This window comes from Glossina fuscipes, unplaced genomic scaffold, assembly GCF_014805625.2.
Source record: "Glossina fuscipes isolate IAEA_lab_2018 unplaced genomic scaffold, Yale_Gfus_2 88, whole genome shotgun sequence".
In the NCBI taxonomy this organism is placed as follows: domain Eukaryota; kingdom Metazoa; phylum Arthropoda; class Insecta; order Diptera; family Glossinidae; genus Glossina; species Glossina fuscipes.
In genome coordinates, this window is record NW_023998442.1 from 1,541,476 (window position 1) to 1,551,650 (window position 10,175).

Below are 10,175 nucleotides of genomic sequence, written 5' to 3' on the forward strand. Positions count from 1 at the left end.
CTCTAGTCGCAGGATATGAATCTATTATTTGTTAGTTCCGTAGTTTTAGTTTTCAACTTGAGTTAATTGCTATCATATTATCTGGTAAATTGTTCATGAGTAAGCTTGTATGTATATGCGATTGTATGTGTGTATGCTTATTCATAAGTCGTGCATTGCTAACATGTGTTTGCAAGGATTTTAATTAAATTTATAGAAACATGAAGAACATTGCGAAAATTATTTGAGAAAACGCACGAACATGCAATATATTGAATGAATTGAGTGCCTAAGAAAGTGAGTGACTGAGTGAATGGATGAGTAATTGGATGAGAGTAAATAACTGAGATTCTTCATTATATGAAAAATATTATTGATGTAATTTTAATGAAATTGTGTCATTAACAGTCTACGAAATTGAAAGCAAATTTCTTCTCTTTGCACTTTAAAAAGTTTCAAATTTAATGATATATGAATATCCATCCGTAAGGAGTTCTCATCGAATAATGTTTACTCAATTGCTGGCATTAGATAGATAGATAGAAAGAAAGAAAAAAAGACGTTGTGCACATTTACCTTGACTTGCACCACTATCAGGCAGATATAACAGAAAGGGTGAGAGGAAAAAGTTAAACAAACTATAGCAACGAATGTTTGCATATATATCGGAATATGTGCATATAAATTACCAGGATAGAATAATTTTAAGAAGGCGTGTAAGAGATATCGATACAATTTTTTTTTTGCTCTTTGCTCTCCTGCACATATTTGCGCATCGAAGCCTAACACATATTGTACGTTACCGTTTCTAAAGGTTGCTGTTTATAAATTTACTTTTTAGTGCTCGGCAAGTTTTACAAAAACAGGAATTAATTGTGAATGACGTGTTTGCCTTAACTTTTGGTGGTGAGAACAAAATTACTGAACTTTATGAACTTTTGACCAAACAGGTAGCGCCGGCGAATGGCGTATTTTAAAAATTTAGCCGCATGAACGGAGTAAATTTATATCATGAATAGCGGGAAAGTGGAAAGATATATATGCTTAAAATTCATCTTATACGGTCGTACTTGAACACATTTTTAGTTGAGTGATATTTCGATCTACAATCGGGTGCTTGAACCATGAAAAGACAAAGAGTTCAAATGCGTCTCGTTTTCATCAGATGCTGGGATATGGGCGTATCAATCTGACAAGTTTCCACGTGGGACTTGCCAACTTACCATCGCCGTGGCGATTAGCGGGGTCTTCTTATTTGCTGCGTCGTTATGCATTCGCGAGATGAAGACTTCCTAGCAGGAAATCACGTTGAACGTCATAAGGCGTCTGATACTTCGATTATACGGCGCGTCAATGCACGACAGTCTCCGCCAATGCGCAAAATTGTAAGCCAAAACCCAAATATTAAAATCGCGCAAGCTCATCTTATAGTGCGCCCAACTCTTTGATAATCTTTAAGTATAAATGGAATTTTTGAATCTATAGAGAGAAACGAAACATTGTGAAAGCCATATCTTAATAAAAAAGTGACATTCAAAAACTCTACTTTGCGTAAGTTTCGACAAGTCTAAAAGGGCATTTGTAGTTCCCAAAAAATACTGCAATTTGATTAAACGCCCGGCCCTTCACAGCGAAATTCACTCGGGAAAAATTAAATGCTCTATCCCTTTCCCTCTAATTTGTCCATCATCTTTTCAGATTTCTGGAACATTATTTAAGAAAAAAACAATCACTTGTGTAGAAGATGTAAGGGACACCTTGGCTCATTTTTTGCTTCACGAATGCTGGATTTCAATAAGAACGGGATGAAAAATTTGCAGGCAAGGTGACAAATTGTCCTTGGTAATGATGGGTATTATATAATAAATTAAACAATAAAAACTTGTATTTCCTACAAAGTTCCTTTAAATTTTGAAATAATTGATCACTTTTCGGAGCTTCTTATATACTTTATATACTATACCTTATATACTTTAACACGATGTAGCCTCGGTATGATACACCCACACATATTTAATCCGCGCTTCTAATAAATGCGGATTTCACTGTATTCACGACCTACGAATATCGTACTAGCGAAGATTTATACTCAGTGGAAATAGAATTTGAAATTAAAGAATTAGCACCAAATTCCTAACAAACTAGAAAAATGGAAACCTTCTTGAAGAAACCTTTGGGTTTCGTCTGAGAAGCTATCAACGCAAGTGTGGACTCTGAACTCCAGACCATTGTACTTGTGAACATTTTCCCATGTTTTAATATGATATATCTTAGATCGCAGCCTTGTGATGCCTTTACGACTTCATCTGCCGTCCATTTGTAGTTTCAAAGTAAATTGTCGCTCCATAGAAAGTACAATTCCGCCATAGTTTCTTATTCTCCACTAATTAAGACTTCGTAATTAACGATTTTTGCGAAATTCAAGGCAGAAAAGCTTGCCTTTTTCTATATTTTCCTAGACGTTATTTAAAAACGAACAAATCGAAAATTTAAAATTCTAGGTTAGTTCTATTCTCAAAAAACAAGTTGAAACAGTTATGGTGATGAGAGGAAAATACGCGATTGTTAGCAGTACACAAATTCACAAATCTTACAAACATGTTTAAAGCGTCTTGTCCCTTAAAATGCACAGTTTCCACAGGAAAATGGCATTAAACTTTGCAATATGCTTTCAAACATATCTATATAGCTTCTTAAGGGGAATATATATCCGTCTGAGTGGGAATTATTTCTAATTACGGCATTCATTTTATTGCTGAATAGATGTTCGTTTATCTAATATTCTATGTATAAAAGCAGAGTCAAGCAAAAATCTCTATTTGTTGCATACACAAATACTTTGCCATCCCTTATATATAAGTTATTTCTTATAGGAATGAAGCAAATCTTAAAAAGTGTGAATTTGAATATTCTTACACATTCACTAAGTTGAAAAGTATGTAGAGTGAGAAGTAAGGGGTGAAAAGTAAGCACGGTGGTCATCTAATTCATGCAGTCTTTCCATACATAAAAGAGCATTAAAAATAAAACGAAGCGAGTTCTCTGCCATGGCAGTAGCATTTACAGACAATGTCAAAAATGTATTGAACGAAAATTTGAATGTATATATATATATATATATATATATGTATATATATAATTGTATTATATAAATATAGAAGACAAGTTTATCAAAAATTGATAAAAAACAGTAAAATGTTGGCGATCCGGAATTAAATTTGAAATTTATTTTAATCTAATAACAAGTAACAAATTTATATATGGTCATGACCGAATCTTTTATACCCATCGCGGTTGTTCTGAAAAAAAATGCAAGGAACCTCACAAGATAGGGTGGGGGCGGACTGTTCTTTTTTATTTTTAGAATAAAAGGAACTGGGAATGGGATGTATGTGTTGTACTTTATGAGTAACAAGCAAAGCAACATAGAAAGAAAAGATATTCAGAGTTTTTGTTACACAGGCATATGGGCGTTGCTTGTGACTTTTGACCGGTTTGGGTTATTTTTAAAAGTTTGCAAATATCTCCGGCGATATCTTCAGTTTTGCGTACGGGGGAATGTTCACCATAGATACCATGCGTTGGGCGGACGGACATACGGACAGATGAACAGACTGGCATGCTTAGGTGCATTTGGAAATTGAAAGTGGCCAAGATTTCATATACTTTATGGGGTTTTCAAAGTTTGCTTCTGGCCGTTCTGCATGTATTGGAAAAAAAATAAAATTTTGATATACAATAATATTTGTAAGCGCGGTAAACATTTCCTATATTTGCACATGCACTACATTTTCACCCATAGAAAACACGTCAGAATTTTTGTATACTGCAGTGCATGATTGTTGAGCACTATCAAAACCTGCGTGGAAGAACTTCCAATGTTTCTGCCAAATTTGAAGTCGATAGCCTTAGGTTTGCGGCCAGGAGACTGTTTGCAACAGACATTGCATAGACGAACAGTCAGTCAGACGGACAGATGGGCGTGCTTAAATGGATTTAGAATTTGAAGCTGATCAAGAATATATGTATATATATATATATATGGGGGTCTCTGGTGCTTCCGTGTGAGCATTGCAAACGTTTTGAGAAAATGAATCTATCCCTCATCCTTCGACGGTGAATATAATAAATTCTTACGAACACGGTAAGGTATTTGAAATTTTTATACCTATCTCCGGAAGATGTCACTTTCTTTACAATGCCCAGAAGGAGGCTTCAGACGTCCTACAAACTATATATATATTTGATCAGCAACAAATTCTAAATCGAGCATTTAAGCATTTCCGCCTGTCAAGTTGTCCATCTGTTGCAAGCATTTTTCTGGCCACATAAACGAACCCGTCGACTTCAAATTTGGCAGGAGCATTGGAGGTTTTTGGACGCAGGTTGGTATTGAAAATAAGCCAAATCGGTCGAACGACAAGTTTACAGCACTACATAAAATGAGAGCACCTCTGTTTTTCAAAAGTAATAAAAAATGTTTTTTTGCTCATTACATATAGACTACAGTGTACAAAACCTCGAAAGCATTTTCTACGGTCTATGCTGTAGTACATGTACAAATATTATAGAAAATCAACATTTTTTTTTTTTTTTCAATACATTTAGAACGACCAAAAGCAACGTTCAAAAACCCCATAAAGTGTATGAAATCTTGCACCTAGGCATGCCTGTCTGTTCATCCGTCCGTTTGTCCGCCCGCCCAAAGGCTTAGAATGTGCGGTGAACAACCTTTCTTTGCAAAAATGAAGATATCGCCTATAAATTTTCAAAAGAGTTTGAAGCAGTCTAGACTTTTCCAAGGCCTCGCCTACAACGCCCACACCCCTATTCGATAAAAACTTTTATTTTGAAAATCGGAAAACTCAGCTGCGCCTAATCAATATTAGAAAGTGTGAAAATTTAGTTTTTTTTAATTTTTTGTCTCTTTTAGGATAATGGCAATGGGTATAAAAAATTCGGTCACGACCGAATATGATTTTCTTATTTGTTTTAAATAATGCAATTTTTCCCCATATTCTAGAAACTTCAAAGCGTTTCTATTAAATCAATAAAAAAAAGTGACTATCTGTAAAGACTCCATTGGTGTTCCCTCTTAAAAGAGCCAATAAACTTGCATATATAGTAAGCAAATTTTAGTTCTCTGTAGAGACACATTTTCTTTTTTTTCTTTTTTATATTTACATTTCTAATATATTTATAAAGAAAATATTCTAATATATTTATGTATGAAAATCTAAAGAGCGCTTTAGACTTTTAGAAGCGTTTAAATAATATCTTATGTTCGTTTCATTTCATTATATTTGTTAGTACATAGCAAAAACATTTAAAATAAAGTTAATAAAAATAGAAAAATTATATGAAACTTCCAGTTGCATCGTATCTAGATATCTTCTCTTTTTTTCGCACACTAAGTCATTCACACTATTTCTATTTCGATGCGTAAAGTTTCTGTTCTCAACTTAATATATTTTATTATCTTTAACATTATATCGTGGTGTTGGTTCGTTTATGTTGTCGTGGTCTTGGCATTAATTCCCTTTTACATTTTTCACATTTTCTAAATATAGTCATATTTTCTTGTGTTCTATATATAAACTAGAGACAAATGATGATTATGTTAATACTAGTATAGTATGGGATATTTTTCGTCATTTCTATGCTTTTATATATATATTTTATACTTAGATATGCATGAAGTACCAGAAAATGTAAATAAGACCTAAGAAAATTGTAATCCGCTTGAGTGCAATATATGCTATCTAGAATCGAAAATTACTATGTAGAAATTTCAATGCTTTAGGGGTAATTGGGTATTGCGATAGTTGGTCGATTCGAATGTGTACCGAACTTTTACATAGTCCTAGAACCGATTGCTTTTTATGTACAAACAATGTGAGAATCAAGGAGTAAGAAGAGAAAGTGGAATAGGCTGGGAGCTGCAGGTGAAGTGGTGATATGTAACATATAACGCTTTTATCGATCGAGCATTCATTATTACACATGTTATTGCTCCGGCTAATTGCAATTAGAGCATGGTTTAATGCACAGTAAATCGAACTGTGCGGAACATTGCGATGGCAATGAGATGCGATACACAAATATGGTAATTTAAAGAGGGGCTAGCGCTTGCACAAAAATATCGACAGAGGGACAGAGAAACAGATGGATAAACAGAAGCGAGTAAATCAATTCAGAATTGTGGTCTAAGCAAAAAGTCATACTTTTTATTTTTGGGTCTACTTGCAGCAAATTGGGCACGAAATATCTCCACAATCCGATACACACACACAGAAGTACCATTTCACTAACTATAGTTCATATCGATCTAAGCTATTGATAAGCTTGCCTTCACCTCTAAGAATCAGTAAGCAAAGAAACTGAAGGGTCCGCAGATCCATTGTAAGATAGCTCCATCTTCCTTATTATGCTAATAAAACGCAAAAACGCTTAGATCACATTTTTTCGCATCCAACCGGGATTTCTTGAAAAAAGTGGCTTTCACTTTAGTTAACCGCTCTTCACTAGAAATATTTGATCGCACGGCAAATGGAGCGGAAGGTTTATATTGCAAAACCGTAACAAAACTGAGTGAGGAATGCGCTATTCACAAGTATACCGCTCGAGCCACCCCAGTTATTACAAATTTTCCCGGCAAATATTTCTTAGAAAAGCATGTAAAGAACATAAAGTTCTAAACGATCGATAAGACAATTTAGATTTGCTCAGGAAGACTATATACTATTTTTCCGGTAGCAACGGACCGATTTTCTGAGCGATATAGATGGTTTACAGATTCTATCTGATGAAAGTCTTAAGAAAATATTTGCGGTCAAAATTCCTTTTCTTCAAACGCTCTTGTATTCGCATTAATATTTTGGACGGAGAGACAAATGGTGAGATGATTATGGCTTTGTGTCGGGAGAAATTCTCAATCCAAGTTGAAGGTCACTTCATGGGTTGTGTTTGCGGTCGTAAAAAATTGAAAATGTTTCCACGAAACTTAGCCACTTTTTAGCTGTTTAACAGCTTACTATATTTTTTATGAACAACAATACACTCACTATTCCTTAGTTAACCATGAACTTTGTCTGACACACTAATCGAAAATTTCCAAGGATTTGATTAAGTAAATTTGCGGAAGTTACTAATAAATGCAAATGCTAGTGACCAGCTCGATGATATCATAAAGCAATTGATGAGTTCTCAAATTAGATAAAAATTTGCCACTAAAAGTTCTATTAGCGCTAATATTAAATTTAAGTCCAAAGTGACGCGATTGATAATTCATTCTGTTATCCAAGTAATTACGTTAAGGTGCAAATACATGAGAGAATTTCTTTAGCCACTAAAAGGAATTTCTATGAGACTTAGTATCACATCTACTAGTCAACAACTTTTTGTTCTCTCGATGTCTCCTGTACGTGTGGTACTAAAGAAATGAGGAAAGACAGAAAGAGATAAGAGATGGACGCAGCCTAGTGTGTGCGTGTGTGTGTATCTGTGCATGTGTGCGCCCAATCTAACTGACCGTTGACTGCAGCTACGATCAACGTAAAATCGAACGCACTTGCTATTTGAACCAGCGAACGCGGACTTCTTATCTACTAAGCTTAACTTAACTACATCGCGACGCAACTGAGGATTGCTCCGACTACCTAAAAAGTTCCTTTAAGATGCAAATATTTAAAAGGGTTTCCTCAGTAAAGATCAGCCATAAAAATCCGCTTCGGCGGCAATCAGTCTTCAGCTTAAGATTATCAAATCAATCGGTGAATGTCACTTTGGCGGCAATTATTAATAACCTAAAGTTAAGGAGCGTTAAATAAAGGAGCTCATGCTATAGATATTAATAGATTTTATAAATGATTGCCTTAAATTTGTCATTAAAGATAAAATACAATCAAAGTCCTTTTCTTTCACTTTTCTATTTACTTAATATTAGAAATTCTTTACCTCTTGTGTTAATGAACCGGAAAATCTTTAAGCTTAGCTGCGGCAATATGTTTTCTTGTTAATATATTCCAAAGAGAAAGGACATATTTTTTTTTGTTTTCCAAAGTTTTTGTTGTTTTAGGGGATAAAAGAAAGAATTGAAAATTTGGCTCATAGGCTTGATATGTTGTTCTTATACATATATATATATATATATATATATATCTACATATATATAAATGTATGAATGATAATTTATAGCTAATTTGCTGCAGTTATCTTTGGCACAAGATATTTGTTACTTGTTTTTTTCTTTTTTTTTTTTTATTCTTGTTATACTTTTATCACTTGGTTGTTGTTGTTGTAGCTGTAAATGTGTTTCTCTAATTTTTGGCTGAATTTTTGTTTCGCTTTTTTTTTTTGAAATTTTTTTATTTAGTAGAAATGCTTTCACTATAATATCTCTTTATCATTTGTTGTTGTTGTTGTTGTTGCTGCTGCTGTTGATATTGTGATAACACAGGCACGTTTTTTATGTACGTTCTCATGGGGAATGGTATCATGTGCTTTTATTTAGATATTTTTTTTTTATATATATTTATACGTATATTTTTTTTTCTTCTTTTTTTCATTATCGTACTCCTCCACACATAAAACGATGGTATCCACAATCATTATTATTTTTTATATGTTTATGAAATTCGCAAATCTAAAAATAACGCGTACACAATATAACAGCGGGTTGTTGATGAATACTGCCGAGTGGTGCTAATATGCGTGCGTTGCGCTCGATAGCAGTAGTAGTAGTAGTTGTAGTAGTAGTTCACTGAATTAAAACGTTGACAATAATATGAAAATAATTTTCAAAGAAAGAAAAACTAAAAAAAAAAAATATATATATATATATATAACACGGCGTCGGCTTGCGTACACGTTTGCCTGTTTTATTATAAGAGATTGCCGATGATTATTTTATTTATTTATTATGCCGCTTATGTCCGTAAGGTAGATTTGTTAAATATGCACTGAAATCAAAAATATATTGCATCAGTATTGTAGGCACTGTGATCGGGCCACAACACATATGAATATGTTTCGAACATTAGTTAACGAACCGATCAGATCGTATATAAAACAAACCGCGAACTAAACTAAACACATTAAGTAAATCTTTTCCCAATACATTTGGTTGGTTGCATTTTGAGAAAATGTTGCGTTTGCTGTTGGTTTTTGCTGATTTGTTGCTGCGCGGGTAACGGCAACGATCCGGCCGATGTTACCAGATTGTTAATAATACAACGACATTGAGTGTTTGTTGATTTAGGCGTTTTGATCTTGACTTGAGTTGTGTATGAAGATGTACATGTATATGTGTATATGTATGTTCGCGCGTATGTGTGTTTATTTAAACTTTTATAACACCACACACAGAATTCCAACCCACTCAACGGTGTCCGGTCTAAAGCCATTGAAAATAACTCAAGCTGATTATTGTGTGTGGTTTTGATCAATGAATGAACCGAATACAACACAAACGTAAACACTTAATAAATAGTGTAAGCGTGCCTCTAAAAACCAACACTATCAGCGGGCAAAAATGACTTTTTTTTCATTCTTTTTTTCTTTATATCTTTTTATTGTATTAAGCTAAACAAATAACGTCATCTCGTGTAAGTTTTTAATGGGCTCTATTGTTGTTAATATGTGTACGATTGTTGTGGTTGTTGTTGTTGTTGTTGTTCTTGCTATTGCTATTGCTATTACATGTTGGTGCTGCTTCTGTTGTTATTGCTGTTGTTCTTGTTGTTGTAGTGTTAGTGTTGTTGTTGGTATTGTACATGTATTTTCATTAGACCAAGAAACCGAGAAACCCACTAACTGCTCGCGACCAACACGAGTTTTATGCATAACACAAAAACAATAACAATAACAACAACCGCCACCAACAAACTGTCGCTTTGTTTTGCTTCGCATTTAAGATCGTCATTGGTTTTGTTTACTTTTCAAAGCTCCACAAGTGTACTTGAGTTTTGTTTAATAAAAGTTGTTGTGTTTTTTCGTAGCTGGTGTGGATTTAAAATACATTAATATTATGATACGCTTATTATATATATATATATATATATATCTCATATACACACGTGTGGGTGTCTATTTAGCGGTTAGAGATCACCAGCACAAAACTGAGTGATTTTGTTTTGTTTTCTGAACGCAATGCAAAGCAGTAGAGAAAGATAGAGCGAGAGATGTACGGAGACAGA

At 34.0% G+C, this 10,175-nt stretch overlaps 1 protein-coding gene across 2 annotated transcripts in view; it reads right to left on the reverse strand.

Annotated features, from left to right (window-relative positions):
• Window positions 1–9,332, reverse strand: part of LOC119638369 (helix-loop-helix protein delilah) — a 38,913-nt gene extending 29,581 nt beyond the window's left edge. Inside the window, exons 1-2 of one of the 2 annotated variants that reach the window (XM_038035121.1) lie at window positions 9,098–9,332; window positions 7,936–8,740 (exon numbers count right to left, since the gene is read on the reverse strand). The gene's annotated coding sequence lies outside the window, so the exon portion shown is untranslated. Of the gene's footprint in view, window positions 1–7,935; window positions 8,809–9,097 lie in introns of those variants that run through there. The other variant, XM_038035120.1, reaches the window with a different exon arrangement.
• Window positions 9,333–10,175: the final 843 nt, after the last annotated feature.